This window comes from Lontra canadensis, unplaced genomic scaffold (genome assembly GCF_010015895.1).
Source record: "Lontra canadensis isolate GAN:19392208 unplaced genomic scaffold, GSC_riverotter_1.0 scaffold59, whole genome shotgun sequence".
Taxonomy (NCBI): domain Eukaryota; kingdom Metazoa; phylum Chordata; class Mammalia; order Carnivora; family Mustelidae; genus Lontra; species Lontra canadensis.
Genome location: NW_022631053.1, coordinates 937,630 through 958,293, shown reverse-complemented (window position 1 = coordinate 958,293; position 20,664 = coordinate 937,630).

The following is a 20,664-nucleotide window of genomic DNA, read 5'->3' as shown; positions in this document are numbered from 1 at the left end:
TTAGATCTGGGTCTCCAGAATCCAGGTCTGGAGCACCCCCCTCCCAGTGGGGAGGGGAGCAAATAACAGGGAGAAAGAAGGGACAGCTGGTCTCCTGGGGTTGGGAAAGGAAGCAGAAGCCCACCCCAGCAGTGAGGGAGGAAGATGACTGCGGTGTCCAGTCGGTCCGTAAACAGGCGGAGCTATCTCTGCCATTTTCCAGGTCCAGGGCCGGAAACAAGAGACGGTTTCTCCTTTTTTTATGGCACTTACCACGGGGCATTCACAAGTCTGTTTCCCTCCCCTACCTCGCCCCCCCCCAATTACACACAAGTACTTGAGCTCCTCTGGGGCAAGAGCTGGTTTTTATTTGTCCTTGTACATCCTGGCAGTCCAATCTAGGTCTGCTTGGTGAACGACCCTCTTGTGCGCCAGCTCTTCCAGAAGTGAAGTGTGTATAAAATCCATGTGAGCACAGAAACTTTCTGCCTGGGGGTGTCAGAGAAAAAAGTCCCAGAGAAGAGGGAACATTTGACCTGGGCTTGGAGAAATGAGTAGCAATTTGTCAAGAGAAAATGGAAAGTATGTGCAGAGGTGCAGAAGAGCAGGAAGTGATTGGAGAACGGTGAGCAGGGAGGCAAGGGGGGTAACCTGATGAAATAGGAAGCCAGGTTGCTAAGGACCCAGGGGCCCAGAGCAGGAGTCTGGACCCTTTCTTACAGGCAAAGGGAGGCTACTGGAGGTTCAAGTAGGAGAGTGAACTACACTGATTGATGTTTTAGAAAAAGAATATGGAAGGTGAAGAAGACAGAAGGTAGGCAGTGGGTCCAGTTAGAAGCCTGAAACACATCTAGGCTGGGAGATCCTGAAGGGCTGACAGGTTGGGACCAGGCGGTGGCCAGGGAGAGCTGGAAGCGGGCAGTTTGGATTTCAAGCCTCCTTAAGTCATATAAAGGCTATAAACATGAGGTTGCTAAGATTTTCCTTACTACCCACTGCCTTCTGTCCAGCGTGTGTGCGGAGATGAGCAGGAACACTGGGACTTTAATAAACTCACACTTCCAGGGGGTGGGATGGAACTGGACCCTCCTCCAGATAGTTGAGGTAGAGCGAATTAAGAGTCAGGCCTGGCTGGAGAGTCGGACGTCTGGTGTCCGTCGGGCTTCAGCAGGGAAGCGTGACCAGGAGGACAGATATGCTGAAACCTGCCCGAACAGTGGCCATGGGGTAGAGGGCCGCGCGGCGGTGCCCCCGGTGGCCAGCAGAGGGCGCGCGGGAAGCGGGCCGAACCCAGCGAAGGCTTCAGGCGGTGGCCATGCGGGCCTGGGCGCCCTCTGCTGGGAGCCGGGTCTGGAAGCCGGGACTCGGTACGCTTACAGTGGGGTCTCCCATCCCAGACTTCTGGGGCCGCGTCCAGAATCCCACAGGAAACCAGGGTCTCGCCCTGGAAAATCGGACCCCAGGGACAGTCTGAGACAGTCGTCTCATTCTTGGGGTCCCTGTCTAGCTAGCATCGCTAATAGTTGCCTCTCCAGCTTTTGATTTGATCGTCACCAGGACCTAGCACCACCTCCAAGAGCCTCAACATGTGTGTGTGTGAATATGCCTCTTAACGCCGTGTCTTCCGTGGCTTGACCTCCCATTGCTCACAATTTGCACGAAACGAAACTCTATCACTTCCATTACCTCACAAAGTCCTCCTTGCAACCGCCTGGGAAGGGAACACGACAGTACATCCCCATTTCACAGATGAGGAAATGGAGGCTTCAAAGCGCGATCACACGGTTAGTAAGTGCAAGACTTAAAACCAGGCCTCTAACCCCAGGCTATATTTGATGTCCCTACTATGTGCTAATCAAGGTGTGGTCCCCGTTCACAGATGAAGGTTCACCCAGGAAAAGAAACAAGAGGAGCGAGAGGACTCCCGGTCCCGCCGGCGCAAGTAGCTCCAGCCTCCTGAAAGAGCTCCTTTCCTTGGGGTGCAGAATGGACATTTCAGGAGGTGCCCTGAGCGCATCAAAGTGGTGGGCGGGCGGGTGAGGTGCCGTGGGAGCCCACGTGCAAATCTTGGAGGAGGTCGGTGCTGCCAGCGTGCAGCTGGAGACTCATCCAGACACAGTTCGCCCCATCCGGCTAGGGATGGGCCCCCAGCAAGCTCCGGGCGGGGGGCGGGTGGAGAGGCCACCCAGGAGTCTGTCCGGGTGGGTGGGACAGAGTGAGAGCACCTGGTCGGAAGCTCAATCCCTGCAGCCGCTTCCGTGGGGGAGGGGAAGTCGCCTCACCTAGGTTTCTAGTACCTGCATCCAACCTTTAGCTTTCTATATTCTCTCTCCTGTCCCCACCACCCCTGATAGGGGTTTCAGGTAATTTGTCTCTATACTCCGAGAACGACGTTATCATTCCCTTACACTACCACAATTCCCCGTAGGACTCCAGCCGGGAAGTCCTTCTTGGTGTCTGACCACTATTCCTCCGGCTGCAGGTGCGGCTAAACCTAACAAATTCTGTCCTCACGGAAGAAAGTGAGTGCTTTAACTTTCCTTCCCTTAGCTAAGCAATGCATACCTCCTGTCCCTTACCCGCACTGATATCCCATTTTCCCATCCCGACAAGGCCTTCTGTTAAGGATTGGGTTCTTTTCTCCTGCCTTTCATTGTCCAAGGTTGTTTCTGATTGGCTGCTCCGGCGCTTCCAATTTCCCCATCTCAGTACTGTACCTCCCCAGCTGTACCGATATCCAAGTCCCACGCGCCAGGGCCCATAGATGCCCTCAGTTTCCCCGGGAGGGAGGAGCCCTCCTGTTCTCAGGATCCTGTTCAACCGCATCTAGGTCATCTCGTCCCTCCCCCCAGCTACTAAACAGGACACGGCCACATTCATTCATCTCAAAAACATTTATTGAGCGCCTACTATGTGTCTGGTCCCAGTTCCTCCCCTTGACTCCCAGACCTCTTGCTCCTCCCTTGCCTTAACGGAAGAAGAAGCAGGGATCCAGGAGCGCCGTTCTCCAGTCTGTGGCGCGGGGTAAGAGAGCTGAAGGCCGTCCCCGATTGGGTCGAGTCCCCGGGGTAGGACGGGGTGGTCGGACGCCATCGGGTCTGTTGCTCGGGGACCGCAGAGAAGACACTGCGCCAGGCGCCCCCGCCTGCGCTCACGCCAGGCGCTGGATTTCCCATTCTTGGCGCAAGGAAGACCCCTTGTGGCTGTCGTGGGAAAATCCAGCAAGGAAAGCGGGCTAGAGCAGAGAGATGACAGTCCCTTCTCGGTCTAGCCTGCGGTAGACTTGTTCCCTGGGAGGGCTCGGCGGCTACCTGTGCCCAGGAATCCTTCACCCCAGCCCCACACCCTTTAAAACCCAACTGGGATTTTGAGAATAGAGACTTCTCTCCAAATCACGGGAAGAAAAACAGAAACAGTAGCAAGTGTGACTGTGGTTAGACGTCTGGAAGGAGTTCTCTAGAAGCGGATGGGAAACAGGACAGATCGCAAAGAAGGGATGAAAGAAGACAGGCTTTCCGACCCTCCCCTTCCCTGGCGTTGTGGAGAGGGACAGCTCTGACGCCCTGGGCGGGTGTGGGATTATCAGCCCCAGCCCAGCGGCTGCTTCCCGTTCAAAGCGGGAGAAGCACCACCAACACCGGGGTTCAGCTAGCGTCGGCGCTGCCAGGGGCCGCTCTCCCCGCACCTCAGGCTGGGTGCACAAGGTCACCAAGGGGACAGGGAGAGGACCCCATATTCGTCACAAGCGACCGTCAGGATCTTGAGATGGGACCGTCTGGAAGGGGAAGATGCTCCCACCCACCCTGTCTGAACCCCTCTGGGGAGCGGAAGAGCATGAGCCATGCTGCGCCCCCTCCCCCAGCCTTTGACGTGCCTAGCGTCAATTTGCATACATTTGCATACCCAGCTGTACACAGATGCATCCGGCTGTGGGACATAAATTCTTGGCGGGCGGCTCCGGGCACGCGGGCCCCACGAGGGGCGGGCGCTCTCTCCGCGCCCCTGAGCGGCTCCTGTCACGCCCCGGGTGCCGGCGGGTTCTCACCGCTCGGGGAGCCGCGGCCGGCGCAGCCCTGCCCTCCACACCTCCCCCGGCTCACGCCACCTTCTGGGCATTTGTGTGCCCCGCAGGGCCGCACTCCCGGCCTGAAACCCCGCTCCCGGTTCCCCCGTCTCCCTGGGACTCGACCTGGTCATTGTCTCCTGCACGAAGTCACCTTTCTCTGATGCCTCTGGCCAGGGGCTTCTGGTCAGGTTTTCCTGCAAGGACTGGTGTGTTTAGCCTCTGAGATAGTCGTGCCTCCAGGGGTCCCTTGCTAAAAAACAGGTCTGATCATGGTCAACAGCTTAAAACTCCGTGGACTCCCTAGGTTTGGAGAAGCAAGCTTATATTGTTAACTCTTGCCAAGGAGAACCCCTCACGTTCTGGCGGCTTCTTTGTAGCTGTAGCCTTATCACCTACTCTGTAGTCAGCCCCAGGCTTTGGTTATACAACAGCCTATGCTTTGGTTATACCAAACCGCAGATCCACTAAACTCCCCAAGAGCTCTCTCCATCCACCTGCCATTTACCTGAGCCTGGTTTCCACCAGGACTGCTGCTCCCTATTGTTTGGCTGACAAACATCCTTATGTCCTAAAACGTTCCCTCCTCTGGGGACATCTTAAGTTCTCTCACCTCTGGAAACTTTAAATGACATCTGCCACATACACGTTTGGGTAGTTTCACCTACCAGGTTCTGGGGCCCCCTCAGTAAGACAGGAACCGTGTCGGTTCCTTGCATTTTCCCAGTTCCCAAGCACGGAGCCGGGCGCCTAGGAGATGCTCAGAAATACTGAAGAGTGGAATGAATGAATGAAGCTCACGATTCTCCCAGGCACTCTTGAATGTGTGGAATATGGCACACGTACAGGGACACTCGGGCTTTGCAGAGTGCTGTCCCTTACGTGATGTCTGTGAGCCCACAGGTGAGTCCCTCCTCCCTCTCCAGCATCTTTTTGGCCCAAGCACCCCTAACACTGTGAGAAGTGAGAAACCAGGAGGACGAGTAGAGAGCTGTTGCAGGGAGAGAGCACTGGACTCAGGAGTCAAGAGGTTTAGGGTTAAACTCTAGGACTGCATGACCTTGGAAAAGCGACTTTCTCAGAGGCTCTCTCCTCAACTGGGAATAATGAAAATATTATTGACCACTTAATAGGGACTTCATCATGATTGAATGAAATAGTTCATGAAATGCTTACTATATGTCATTGCAGGCAGATGATATGAGGATCCATCTTGCCAATTTCCCTGGGGAGGAGAGCACCTCCACTAAGTGACCCACACCAAGAAGCTTTAAAGGACTGGGGTTTCCAGGGCTCGAATTTCATCAGTATGCATTCTGCAAGAACCTGCGGGGCGGCAAGACATTTCTCCCATAGGGTGGGGGCCAGACCTGCTTGTGGGCTCAATGGTCCTCACTGCTCTTCCATCAGTGGCTACCAGGGGGCAGCACAAACCCCCAGATCACGGCAGGCTGCCTAATAGCTAGAGGCCAAGCCACCCTTCTGGGCCATCTCCTGAAAACTGACGGAGGCCTGATTCCCCAGCTCCTTCCCCTGTTCTTACTGTCCCCTCTCTGGCACATCTCGACGTCCTCTTCCTCCCCTCCCCCCATCCCCAGTGCTTCCTGCTGCTTCTTGGGGTTTTGTGCTCCCTTGGCCAATTTACAGCAGGCTCTCCCAGGCCCCTTAAGTGCCCAGCTTGCACTTGATTGTGAGCAGTCTTGCCTTAAGCAGGCACGCCAGCGTTGGAGGAGGGGCACAGGCAAAACCTCTGGGAACAGGATATAGGGGGGATCTCTGGGGAAGGCAGACCTGGGTTCCAGACTTGTCTCTTCCATTCATCAATGGGCACCTGGGCAGATCACAAAGGGCAGAACTCCTGAGTTGTGAAGTGTCAATGCATTCAATGCAGGAAAGTGCCAGTTTGCTGGATGCTTGTCTTATTAAACATTGGTCCCTCTGACTCTGATGACAAGACCCTTCATTCTTTTATTTATTTTTTTTAATATTTATTTATTTTAGAGAGCGAGCAGGGGGAGGAGCAGAGGGAGGGAGACCAGCAGACTCCACTCTGAGCACAGAGCCCCATGCAGGGCTTGATCCCAGGAGCCCAAGATCATGAGCCGAAACCGAGAGTCGAAGGCTTAACCAACTGAGCCCCCTAGGCGCCCCTGAGACTGTTCTTAACGCTGACTTTATCCCTCAAGAGATGCAGTCTGGATCCAGCTTCACACTGGAGAGGAGTGTGCCCAACATGGAAGGAATTCATATACGTTTTCAGCCCACTCCCACCCACAGAGCTTCGAAAGGGCATTTTCTGGATGAGACAACCAGCAACTCGGTTAGCTTACAAGAGGCCATGGGTATGCGTGTATGTCAGGGATTCTGACATTCCTCGGGGCTGGGAACTGCTGGATTGCCTCACCCTCTCCTCCTACTCCCCCAGACAGGAGGACTTGCTGAAACTGTCCCTGCTAAGACTCTCATCACCCTTTATGGGTAGTGGTTGCATCCAGGTGGTTGTGCACCCCTCCCTCATGTGATGCCTCCCCCCCACTCCCTACCCATAGCTCACCTTTCTTACCTTTCTGTTTCTTCTTTCCTTTTCCTCTTACCTTACGCACCCACCCTTTCCACTCCCATTTCCCCTCTTCTTTCTTCCAAGCTTAGTTTCTTCCTTCTTATCCTCCAGAAAGCCTCTCTTTTCTCCATCTCCAATGCTTTCCCCTGCTCTCCTCGGGGAGCTCTCCATCACCCTCCTCCAATTCCCCCATTCTGTCTTTTGTGCTTCCCCACCAGGGCCTGAATGATTTATGAGCCACTCTTTTGGAGATCCCAAACTCAGAAACAGCCTTCCGGTGTTTCAAGGGACATAATGCACAAATTCCACTGATGGGAAAGCCTCAGTGATAAGGGTACTGAGACCAGGACAGTCCCATGCCGAAAGCAGGAGGGCAGGAGGAAGGCCTATGGGGCTGAGGCCGGGGGTGGCCAAAAAGTCTGGGCAGTGAAGGTCTTGCCAACTATGGTTGGTGTTCTCGGTGAGTTTCACTCCTGTTTGTGATGATGAAGACAAATCCAGTCTCCCTTGATGTCATACCATGTCATTTTTTTTTTTTTGAAGATTTTGTTTATTTTTTGTGAGAGAGAGCAGAGAGAGAGCATGAAACGGGTGATGGTCAGAGGGAAAAGCAGACTCCCGACTGAGCAGGGAGCCCAATGTGGGGCTTGATCCCTGGACTCCAGGATCATGACCTGAGCCAAAAGCAGAGGCTTAACCAACTGAGCCACCCAGGCACCCCACAGGTCATTCTTTCAATTATGTTCGCATCCTTATTCACTGTTCATCCTTCTCACAGTCTGCAATGACCACACCCCAAGCACCAACTATGTCTTAGACCATGAGCTCCAGAAGGCAGGGATGACATGGAACTCCCATCAGTAAAGTTCTTGGCTTTGAGAACTCTCCAGGATCCTCAGAAAGAAGCAAAAGAAGGAAAGTGGATACAGGGGAAACAAGAAACAATTGGGGTGCAGAGATACAGATCTGGGGGTCATGAGCCTTATTGTAAGCAGTAGCCAAAATTATGAGAGTGGATGAACTATCTCAGGAGGAAACAGGGCAATGAGAACAAGAGTTGAGAAGGGAAACCTTGGAACCACAACTATTTCAGTGTGGAAGGGTGAGATAAAGCAGCCAGAGAGGTAGGAGGGGGCCTTGCAGACCCAGGATCCTGCTAGAATCCATACCTCCTACCTTCATGATCATTTTATTTTTTTTTATTTTTTTAAGATTTTTATTTATTTGACAGATTTTTATGTATTTATTTGATCGTGACAGATCATGATCATTTTAAACAGTGATTGTGGGCACCTGGGTGGCTCAGTCAGTTAAGCATCTGCTTTCGGCTCAGGTCAGGATCCCAGGGTCCTGGGATCGAGTCCCACATCAGGCTCCTTGCTCAGTGAGGAGTCTGCTTCCCTCTCTGCCCATCGCTCCCCCTGTTTGTGCTCTCTCTCTCTCACAAATAAATATATAAAATTTTAGGGGCGCCTGGGTGGCTCAGTCGTTAACTGTCTGCCTTGGGCTGGGGTCATGATCCCAGGGTCCTGGCCTCCCTGCTGGGGGAGGGGAGGAGAGTCTGCGTCTCCCTCTCCCTCTTTCCCTACTCCCTGCTCATGCTTGAGCACCCTTGCATGCTCTCTCTCAAATAAATAAAATCTTAAAAAAAAATAGTGATTGTTATGAATACATAGTGCTATGGAACTATTTTATAATGTTAAGTGAAAAAAAAATACAAAATGGTGTACACACGACATAAAAACAAGAATTTATCTCATATGGACAAAATCCGGTCAAGCACACAAAGATAAAAATATATTAATTACATTAACATGATAGAATTATACTTTCCAATTTTTCCTTATATCAGTTTTATTATAATAAAAGGCAAAATATTTTGTGAAAAATGAAATTATTACTCAGTATTTGATGCAAGTCCTTTCCCCTCCCTGCCCCCACCAGGAAATTCATACCCAGAGGGGGTAATTAATTTACCCAATATCACACAGCCTCTGAAAGACAAAGCCTGACTTGAACTTTCACCTAATGATTTTTTCCCAGTGCTAGGGCTGTTCTGGGCTGGTACTTTGGCCAATTCTAGAGTGAGGTCATTTATGAGCTTCTATTGCTTCCTAACCTCTCTCAATTTACACTTCATCCTGCCATTCTTTGTGCCTTTGGCCTTCCAACATGCTGACTGGTCTTCCAATCTCACGCTGCCCCTGAGGCCCTCTCCAGCCTCCCTGCCTTTCCACCTGAACAGACACGCTGCCTGCAATTTTCTGCTTCTGAACCATATGGCTGTCCTGGTGCAGAGCTGAGAACTGCCTTCGTTTGCCTCTATTAACAACTTCTTCCTCTTGGCCCAGAGAAGCCCACAAAGCACCTTCCAAAGCCTGTGTGCCATCCAAAGCACCTTTCAATCATATTTATAAATGATTCGAGAATTATCTACTACCTTGAATTTCCTAGACCATTGCTTCCCCTCCATTAGACTCAACTTGGACTCAGTGGAGTTTAATAGATTCATATGAGCACAAATGTATATTGAGAGTTATTTCCGAATTCTCATATACACACAAACCTGCCATTTCTTTGGGAGGGAGGGGGAGCTGCTGGCCTCCTCTCCTTTGGCGACAGCAAGAGCTGGTCAGTTGTGAGGGATGGGGCATCTTCTCTGCAGCCAGTGAGACCCCTGCACTGCCAACCCACAATCTCCCCTCCCCCTATACTTCTTGAGACACTCGAAGAAGGACTGTGGATGGAGGGCAGAAAACGGGAGGATTCCAGGCCCTGCGTCCCTCACGCCAGGGTAGAGATTGAAGCCATTCAAGATGCTGCAGAGGGCCTCCTGAAGTAATCAAAAATATATTTTAAATTTTCAGGGCACTCATCCGGTTCAGAGCAAAGACTATTCTGACTCCAAACACATAAGGGTAAGTGCTAAGTTGATTCATTGCCCAGAGCTCTTCAGAAGTAAAGTGCCAGCCGTCTGTGTCTGGGTGAAGACGACATTGTGCCCACAGCCTCGGAGGGCTCTGCAGGCCCCTCTGTGAGTTTCCATGGTCCTCACATCTGGGCTGGGGCACACACACATCCCTGCACAGCATCCGGTTTTTCCAAGCCTCTCATCTCCCACCCTTCCTCATTTCATTCCATCCTCCCAGTTTCTCACAGGGACAACCTTGTGCCTCCTTCTCTCTTCCACACCCTCTATCCAAGCAGTGTCTTTCCTAGCCACACCGGACCCAGCTCCCTAATCCAAACGGGAAACCCTCTTCTCTGCTTTGAGTAAAAAAAGCAAGGTGGGGATAATACACCCAACCACTGTTCCCTGCCTCCCTCTATCAGCAGGCTGGGCCTGCCTTTTAGGGGTGGAGGAGGGAATCAGGGAAACAGTTTCTACCTGCCCCATGATCCCTTAGGTTGATGAATGGAGCAACAAGACACCCCCCGCTCCTAGAAGGAAGTTTATATTCCTATGCTGAAAGGGAGCCACAAATTCAGACAGAAATAAGGACAGCAACACCCCAGAGTCTCATCACCTCAAGGAGGGTTATGAAATTATCAAAAGTGAACACCTTGAAATTTTTTACCAGAAAAATACCACAGAGAACTGACTCTGCTTTTGTGGGGATGACAAGGGTCTCTCTCATACACAAAAATGTGAAGAACCCAATTAAAAATAGAAGCGGTTTTTCAAGGTTAAGAGTCCCTGTTGTAGACATCATTGCTGAGAGAATCAGGAGGGTTGAGGGTGGAGAGATGCTCCAATTCCCGAGGAGCAGAAAGGGGAGGAGGAAAAAAAAAATCTGTACTTTTCTTTCCCTCTCAATTCCTTCCCATGAGCCCTCTTATTATCTGTCTATTCCTAGAAACATTGAAATTAAAAAAGGGAGAGAAAAGAAAAAAAGGGGAAAAGGTACTGAGAAAGGATATGAACAGGAGTAAAAGGAAGAGGCAGAAAGGGCAGAGAAAAGATGGAAAAGGGGAGCATCCTGTGTGCTGGTGTCAGAGCAAGAGAGATTTTCCCCATCCTCCGCACTTCCAAGAAACAGGTGGACGAGCCTTGCCCCCTGCTGGGAGGATCCTGGTGGCTCCTTCCCCTCTACCTCCCTGCTCCTTGTGCAGGTAAGACTGGAACAGGGTGACAGGAACTAGAGGAGGGGACTACTGGACGTGGGGGCTGCATGACAGGACAAAAGGGGCAGAATCAGGCACAGGTCTCTGGGAGTTGAAACGTAAGGTAGCAGAGGGTTCCAGCGGGGGCAGGGCAGTCGGGGAACAGGCAGCACAGAGGTGCTTTATGGTGTTGGAAATAGCGGGAAAGTATGGTCCATCCTGTGTGTGCACAGCACAGCCAAGGGCTTCAGTTCACCTGCCCTCCTCCCCCACACTGCTGATCTCACCTCCTCCCACCCTCACCCTTGCTGCAGACATGGAAGCAGAATTTCCTCGCTGCAACCTGCAGCAGCCAGGGCCCATCCTTCAGCTCACCGCCAGCCTCCTCCCCAAAAGACAGCAGCAGCAGGAACGGGGAAGAAAGGAAGAGGTGCAATGATAAGCCCAAACCTTTTCATCTCAGCAGCCCCCAGATTTATCAGCCAGCGCAATTCTCAGCCTCTCTTCCTCTCTCCCTGGCTCATAACCAAATGATCACACAAGGCTTTGCTCAGAAAAGGCATGAGGCATCGTCTCTCCCCATCTGGGAGGGAGCATCCCATTATACACAGAAAGAGATGCACCTGTTTCCAGAGGTGGCATGGGGTAGAAAGAGCTCGTAAAGAGTCCCAGATTGTTGCAAGAAAGATAATAATTTGATGGGGTTGAAATTAAATGTTCAAATTGAGGCTGCTTATGAAATTTAAAGGGGGTGGAGAGAACATGCGGTGGAGAGAACAGAAATGAGAAGAAAAAAGACAAAGAAAGAGAAAAACACAGGCGATATAGTACACAAAGGGGAGAAACCATAAAAAATACAGACACACAAATAAAGACAGAAGCTGAGAGAGGAGGGAGCTGGCACCTGGAAAGCAAGATGTTAACAGCTGCAGAGGGGGTGGGGGAAGCAGAAGAGCTGAGGGAGGGGAGGAGGAAACAAAGGCCAAGGAACCAGAGAGCCCAGGACCAGACCCCTCCCAGCATGTGTCTTCAGCCTGTCACTGACTTCAAGCAGGAGGGTTTTGAGTGAAAGCGTTCCTGAGCTTTCTCAGTCTTTACCTCCCCCACCCCTGCTAGTGGAAGAGCCCCCCAGGCCCGTATGGCTGGCTCTTCACACCAGCTGACCCCAGCTTTTGCCTGGCTTGCCCCCATGCCCCTCCACAGGTCACCCTCAAGGCTTGGGGAGCAGCGTGGCATGTCCGCAGGCTGTAATGGGCTCCCATCTGCAAGCACTCATGGGCAGCAGCCCTCCACACCAGGGCTCCCACTTCCTTCCAAAGGTGGAGGCTGCCTTGGGGGGGCCTCTTACTCTAACAGAGCGCATGCCCCGTGGCAGCCCACCTAAGCACAGACTGACCCCACACTCGGTCCTCCATTTTCCCCAGGCTGCCGGTGCTGCATCCATCTCACTAGCTCTGCAGCCCTTTAGTGGAGACAAAAGGAAGGTAAAACAGCCGGGCTCCAGACTCCTCCAGCTCACTGAGAGGCAACAGTACTGGGAGAAGAGTTATGAGCGATGATGAGCTCATCTGAATGAGTGCCATGCAGACGTCCCCCCTGACACACTGGAGGGAAACAAAAACCGAGACACAGTTGTTTTAGGAGTGGGAGCGCGGGTGTCAAAACCCTGGAGCCACGCCTTGCGCAGGCTCTAGGCAGAGACAAAGTGGCGTGAGGGTGAGAGAACTAGGAAAGGGAAGGGAAGGGGGCAAACAGTCCCAGGCTTCAGAGGTGGGAAATAAATAATGTCCAGAAGGGACTGGCTCTGAAGTGGACCAAATGGCTCTCCTGTCCCATGTTTATGGGGTCATGGACCATTAAACCAGCCAACCTACAGATGTCTTCATAAGACTTTACGAGATTAGACTGGGGAGACCCCATAACTCAGCAGCAAGAAGGGAAAATAAGAGGGGAGAATTGCAGACAAGAGATGTGGGAAAGGGCTCAGCCTTCACGGGTGTTCTATCTCGGTGGGAGCAGGTCTATGTTCTGGGACCCCTCTGCCTTCCTCACTGCTCTTCTGAGAGTCTCTACCTGTGTCCGAGATTTAAAACTGCACCAGGCTTTTACCAATTAGTAAGTTACTTATATATTTTCCTCTGAATCCAACTTCCAGTTGCTCCCCCTGGCCACCCCACACAGACACATCACATTCCTGACCCACAATCAACAGGTCGTCAGAGAAATAGTTTCTTTGGTATTTGTGAAGCAAATCAGAAAAGATAATAAATAGCTCTATTTGCAAGCTCACATATACCGGGATTTTTAAGCCTGATTTAGATTGTCAATGTGGTTTTCCACAAATTCTAATAACCAGGAGCTGACTCTTCTGGTGTCTCTGGGTTACTGAGGGTTAGTATTTATTCTCTGAGCCCCTGGCAGCAGAGATGAGTGCAGAGACCAGGAAGGCACAATCTGAACAGGTTAAAGGAACAGACTAGGAACAGGAAACATGGTCTCTTACTCCCTCAGGCTTGCGCCACCCTGTGGCAAGTCAGAGACCAGCAATTGTTAGAAGAAAGCCCTTGTTCTGGAAGTCTCCGGGCTCTTCCAGAAAGGCATGTGTGACAACTGGCTGACATTCCAGGGACCAAATTAAGGAAGGGTGTCAGACCCACATCTTCAAACCACCACTCAGGATCCATATTTGAAAAGCAACCATTTATTAGAACCAATACAAGAGTATGAAAAGAGGGAAAAGAGGAGGGTGGAAGAGGGGGAGAGAATGAGGTTTGCATCAATGTCAGTTGTGGAAACACATAAATTGCCTACTTTTAAACATTTACATTTAAAAGGCGAACATATATATATATCACTTATCCTAAAAAAATTAAAAAATGAAAAGCCGACATGTTTGGCTGAACTAAAACCAAGAAACACAACCAAAACTCCCCCACAAACCAAAAAGGTCCATAGAGAATTCAATTTCCCATTTTTCCACTTAGAAATCTGGCTACTAAATGTGATGTGTTTTGCTATTCAGGATGGGACAGAGTACGCAAAGATGCCCAGCCTCTCAGTCTCTCTCACATCTCATCCTGTGGGAAAGGGCGGGAAGGCTGCTGGGCCATGGGTAAATCAACTCCTGGCTACTTGGCAGTTAGTGAGACTGTGCTCTCTCCACCCTCCAGAACACCACAGAACTGCCTGGTGCCGCCAGAGCTGGGGAACAGAGCAAGTCCACAAAGCACGGAGAACCGGAATGTGACTGCAGCAAGGGGCCAGGACCTTGTGCTTTTGAATGGGTTACACGTCTAGGGCCAAGGAGAAGTAAAGGAAAAAGAGCCCTGTTGGGAAGAGGAGCTGGCTGAGCCCACATTTGGGCAAATAGGAATAAGTGTCCAAACTTTTCCCAAACCGGAGGGAAAAATAGGTCAAAGTCAGGTTCAGACTGTGGACACTGAGAAAAGATGACAAATGAGTACAGTTAAGTTGGATGAAGCTTTAAGAGTGTTAAACATATCTCTAGAAAAGAATTTTCCCAAGGTGGCTCTTTTTTGGTAGGGGAAGGAGAAAGTGGTTATGTTTATTGAACCAGCTTGTTCCTATGGGGAGGCAAGGGGTGCAATGACTCAGTTTGGTGGGGGTAGGGGGAGGACATGATAAAAGCAATGATATAAATTAAGCCCACTGTATTCACTTTGCTCCTGAGACAGCTGAAGTCTGTTCCAATCCCACGGGGAATGGGACCTTAATTCCCAACCTGCAGAAAGAAACAAGCAGTAGCATCCCTGCCTCATAGTTCCCTAATCCAATGCTCTTGGGTCTGAAACAGCCTCTCTTCGTGGATGCAAGACATAGAAAATGCTAAGTGCCTTCCCCCGTAACATCCTATGTCTGGACTATTAAGACTCCAACATTCACAAAAACACTGTCAACATCTGAACTAGCAGCTTTGATGAGGGGTGGGGGGCAGAGAACTTGCCGAGGTCACTAGGAGTTCCAACCTTGGGACAGCTCAGTGAGGACTAAAGCCTATGTCAGGTCTAGACTTTAGACTTCGGCTAAAGTATTCTACCAACTTTGATTTACAATGCCTCACAACACCCCTGTGAGGTAGGTCAGTATCATCAACCCCATTTGACAGATGGGGAACTGAGGCATTGAAAGGAGTGACTTGCCCAAGGTCAGCCATTATGAGTCAGTTGAGGTTGGCACACATAGTCAGCATCCACTCAATTCATGTTTCACTCCCTAGGGCACCTTACTTCTTAGAGTGCATGTGCAAGCAAAAGGAAGTCAGCAGGTACACGTCACTCTGCAAATTAGAGGAACTCAACCAACCCATGAGTATTAACAGAGGGCCTATGATTTATCTGGCATAATGTAAGGAACATTGGAGATACAGACTGCTTCTAAAAATCATGTGTTAATGGAGGTTTTGCAAATAAAATGACATTTTAAGCATTAAGGGCATGAATTCTTCTGTAAAGAAATACTTTATCATAAGAGGTGAGGGAGTAAGTCATACTGATTTTCCAAAGTTCTATACTGAGTAGCTCCTATTCCTAAGCCCTAAAATCCAAGAACAAGACCTCATTCGAGCAAGCAGCTTTGTCCCCAGTGGTGGTCTTGGTAGTGCTCTGAGCTGCAAGGTCGGAGGAGGGGGCGCAAGGCTAGCAACCAGCAATGGTGGCCGCGGCACTCTGTCCAGGCTAAGCTAGGCGGCAGGATCTGGCCACCAGACACCCTCTTGCCGCCGCCTGTCCCTCCCCTCAATGCCCACAAGGCAGCATCTTTCCAACCTTTCTGCGCCAGCCCAACTGCAGGAGTTGGCAGGATCTTCGTGAATGGTTCTGGAGAATAAGGATATAAAAGGTGACCCCTAGTTTTCCATTCAGAGAGAGGGGATGAAGTGTTCTCTAAAACTAGTTGTAAGACTCTTGTAATATTCTTTAATATCCCGACAGGCGCCTAACTCTTGGATGAAATCAAGCTTCAAAGAAAAAACACCTTCCCCACCTCTGAACTTAAAACTGGATTCTGGTAGTAATCATTATGACCCTTCTCCTAAAACTAGGGGGAAAAAACTAAAACCACAGTCAGCCCTAGCTTAGAATCACATCCTAAAGCTACCAGAAACTGCAACACACTGACTTGAGCTTTAAAATCCCTGTGACACAATTTAAACTCTATCTTCTCGGGTCTCCTTCAAGAATCTCCAGGCAGAAAGCCCCTCTTTTCCTCTGTACCCCCTCGCAATAGCCAGAGCAGCACGACATCTACATACATCAGAAGCTCAAAGAATGATTTGCCAACACACAGAATTATGTCCACCAGGGATGCTCTCATTCCAGGAAGGATGAACTATCCCGAGACCTAAATATTAACCTTTTTTCACTGAATGCTGATCACAATGGACAAGTCCAGGTGACGATAACGTTCAAGACATTAAAATGACAAAGACTGTTCAGGTTCAGTCTGTTTGGAATTCCTCAAAAAGGGTGATGAACTAGCCACTGGAACATAGATCAACTGAGGGTCACACCTGCCAATGCCAGGGGACATCTCTCTCTGTCACACACACACACACACACACACACACACACACAGAATGGCAAGATAAAAAGTTCATTGCATTCAATTTAGCCTAATTTCTTGATAATAGTTTCCTATTAGATTTTCTGATTAATACTGATGGTTCTTACCTAGGCTGTGATAATTAGGTTTTGATCTATTGTGACATTAATGATCACAATCAGTTGACTTTGAAATTGTCTTAATTAATGGCTCTTCCCTCCTCAGCTGCCTCCAGTGCAGGTTCTGTCCCCTCCCCCAACCATCTTGTTTTAACTCTTTTTTTCTTACTGATCCCAGAGACAAATACCATTAAGAATCACTTTCTTCCCATAAGCCAAGATTTTAAACTATTTTAAAACATCTCTCTGACAGAACAACAATATGAGATGATGAAATGAGGATCAGGATGAAAAGGCAAGAGAACATGCTGTCAAAGCATAAAAAAAAATTTCATGCCAGAAAACAACCAAAGTCAAGCATGATATTAGAGTGGCAATGACAAGCTGAAGCTAACTCTAAAAAGACAAGATGAGGTAGTTTAAAATTCAAGAAATCCAGCGCAAGCACAAAGAAATTAGAATTGTTTTATGAAGCTATCCACAGAACCTTCACATTTTAACTTTCCAGAACAATTACTCTTCATTCCTGGGAATTCTGACTTCCAAAGTTAGTCAACTCTGTGGTTACACAGTTCAGAATTAAGAAACTTCTTAAAGTCAGACTGTTTCTTAGCAGGGCTGGGCCTCCCTCTAGACTTCCCTAGACTGCTTAAATCTGAAACGCCAGGGTATGTGCACTTCCAGGAGAGGTTTTCACATAACTGACACACGTCTGCCTAGAAATCACCACCTTGCAGTGCTGAATAAAACTACATTGCACAGAGTAGATGCTCACATGTTAAGACCTGCACCTCCAAGCCTTCTTTTGAGCAAATCCCTTGTCACTGAAAAGTATGTCCTCTGTTTAAGGCTTAAAGCCAACCTCATGTTAATTTTTCCAAAAGGGATGAGAAACTGAAAAAGGTGTGAGCAACTCTGATAAAATGTCCGAGAGGAATAAATGTTATAGAACCCACGATAATGTAACACCACAGAACTGTATTTGCAACACAGAATACTTTCCACAGGCAACGATTAACTAGACCATTAAATACTTTGGCAAAGAGCCCATAACAGGGATCAAAATAAGGGGCTCTCAATCCCCATTCACGTTATTTTCTCTCTAAGCAACAGCACTGCTAACCAACCTTCAGTTATCCTTATTTTCTAGAATAAAACAAGCCCTTGTTGTAGTCCATCTATGGCCAGTTAGCTCAGTTCATCCAAGGTCCAGGTCTACCCCCTGTGAACCATCACCCTCCTACTGTCCCCCCACAGAAATGTGTACCCAATTGCAGCATTTACTACATTGAACTATTAACAGTCAGTTCATCACACATCAGTATGAAAGTTTTTTGAGGTCAGGGACTGTATCTTCTTGTACTTTGTACCCCCAAGGTCAAAAAAATGCTTGTGGAGTAAAATGAATGTTGATGCACACTAAGATGGCCGCAGTGTGGACAGCTCAATACAAATTCACCACTATTAATTGGGTGGGGACACTGAATTCTGAGCATATCGTATACTACTGGGTGCAAGGCTGGTAACATCTCTGTTTTTGAAAATGTAACTTTTATCATTAGCCATAAAGCCAGCATGAAACTAGAATACACTGGATCAAAACCATTTGTCTCTCCACCTAGCCACAGGTATGTTTGCTTGGTCATCTGATTACAAAGGTACAGACCTCCACACTACAATTTTTCATCTAAAAACCTAAACCAAAAGGATGGAATCACAGATGCAAAATGAGCTTTTCCTTTGACCTCACTGGTGAGAAACAACCTCTACATTTCAAATCTAATGCCCTAACCCGGCCTGGGGTTCTCATGTCATTGGAAGGCAGTATTTTAGGCCCTCGAACTCAAACCCTAAGGGCAAAGACAACTGCTCCCCAGCCCAGACACAGGATAGATCCCTCTGACTCCTACTGTACTTTCAGTGAACTGGACTAAACACAGATCCAAAAAATGGCATGATGAAAATGCCAAGTACCTTCCAAAAAGCCCTAGGATCTGACCCGAACAGCAGGAAAATGGACTGTAGGGTAGCCACAGAACAAGAATGAAGAGAGTTAAGAATAACCTAACTGTTCAAGCTATGGACATAGGACTAACCTGTCGTCACGAACAAAGAGCAGTACACAGATATGGCTGGGGGACAGCCAAGGACCACCTAGACTTGTATTAAGGAACCACCACAGGCTCAAATGCTCCCTTGGGCAGACAAAAACTGGACTGTGGGAGGAAAAATGATATGGCTCTCTCCAGGTTAAAAATGGGTGCTTTCATCAGGGCTGATGTTCCTAATGGCTAATCCTAACATGAGGGTACTGGCCCAGTGCAGGACTCAAAAAGCAGCTACAATGACCTTGGTAAACTCTGCTCTGCTACCTCCTATGGAAAGGGAGATCCTTGAACATTGATTACATTGATTACTAAAAGAAATTCAGCATTAGAAAGATGATTTGGAAGAAGACTAAATAAATACAGCAAAAATGTGCTTCAAGTACCATAGACCTAGATGTTTAAGAGTGCTTAGCCCATGGCTACTAACTCTTCTGAGGAGAAAGCCCCATAAAGACAGATTTCCATTTGAGGCTGCAATTGTGCAAGGGCCAGGAGAGCTGCTCAGAACTAACAAATGCCGGAGACACAAGGCAGGCATCTGGTTTCCTTTCTGCTGAGGGCTAAAACCAGAGCTGGCCTCTGGGTCCCTACATTCCTACAGAAGCAGTTGTGGGTAGGCAGGGAGAAAACAACTGTTCTGGCAGCATTCCGTACAAGATCATGATTCAGTAAACTATGAACAGAAAAGATGGAGTGAAAAGTGAGATATTAAAAAGCCAACAAGTAGATGGTACTTCCTTTGCTAGAAGAAAATCACATTTTGATGAATGTCTTAAATATCACCTATAACCACAGCAAACACGTGCCCCAGCTTTTTTAGGACTTATCTCAGCACCAACTAATTCTGTTGTTTTCTTTGTTCACATGTTGATTTTGGTCTGAAAAACAGTCACTGTAGTTTACATGCCTACTGCCCCTGGGAGACACAAACTGGCTCTGTGGACAAGCTGTCATTTTCTCCACCTGCAAATCAACAGGCCCAGATTACCTCCTCGGGGGCTCTGGCCTACTTCTGTCTTATTCTTGTCTACCCTAATTATATCCTTGGCTACTTGTATGACAAATCTGTTTCCTGACTATCCTTTCTTTCTTTCAAATGCCCATCAGATTAAGTACTAACCAACTGTCAATTATCTAGCACTCGATCTAGGCCTTGAATTCTTTCAGAGTAAAGAAAGATGGAGATTAAAAACTCCTACCCACTTGAGGTATGGGTTAGGAGTTCTCACCCAATCACATTACCATTCAGAAGGATTTTCCTGGGTGACTTAAACCAAAAGCTTCATTGTTCCAGTCTGTCATGTCACTGCAGCAACAGCTGTCTTCTCAACTGTGCAGTGTAATTTTTGACATAATTTATACAAGCACACAGAATTCAATCAGCAGCTGAGCAGGAAAGCAATGGTAACAAATGCTATGAATGGGTATATGATTTGCATATTATTCAGCTCATCTGTGGACTGGAGCAATCTATCCATTCCCGATTACTCTAAATAATCTAGAAATGGCTGACTGCTCCTGGCCAGAAAGCTATATGTTTTAAAAATCAAAAGCAACAACAAAAACAACCTCAATGGCTGGTGAAATCTAGAGTTAAGGCTAGTTCAAGCATTTATTCTTAATTCCTCAGCTTTGGACTGGGACACAGATGCTCATAACCCTGCTATTTCCTTACTTTTAGTCTTGATCTTCTAGCCAACCCCCCACCCCCAACTAAAAGAAAATGGCTAAAGAGAAGTAGGGCATTTCTTGGGGGGAAAAGGATGGAAGGATAAGATTAGGTAATCATCTCTCAATATAATGGCAAAGCAGAAAGAAGCAAAAGGGAAATACTCTGAACAGGGACAGGTGGTTGTTGTCAACATGCTAATGCCAGGGCCTGTCACTCTGAGGCGACAGTCTTCCACATAAACTTATTTTTAAAAATAAAATACAACAAAGAGTTTGAGGGTGGAAAAAGGGAAGAGCAGTAATACTTTGGGGAGTCTTGGTGGCAAATCCAAGAGTCAACAAAGCAAGAAATTTACGACTACAAACGCTATGAATATTTAAAATTGATACTGTGGCTGATGGCTCCCCTCCAAGAATTCCCCACAGAAAATAATGGCATGAAGGGGAAACTTGGGTCCACTGAGAAGTGAGGGTCAGGTCTGAAGCCTCTTTGGTACCAGG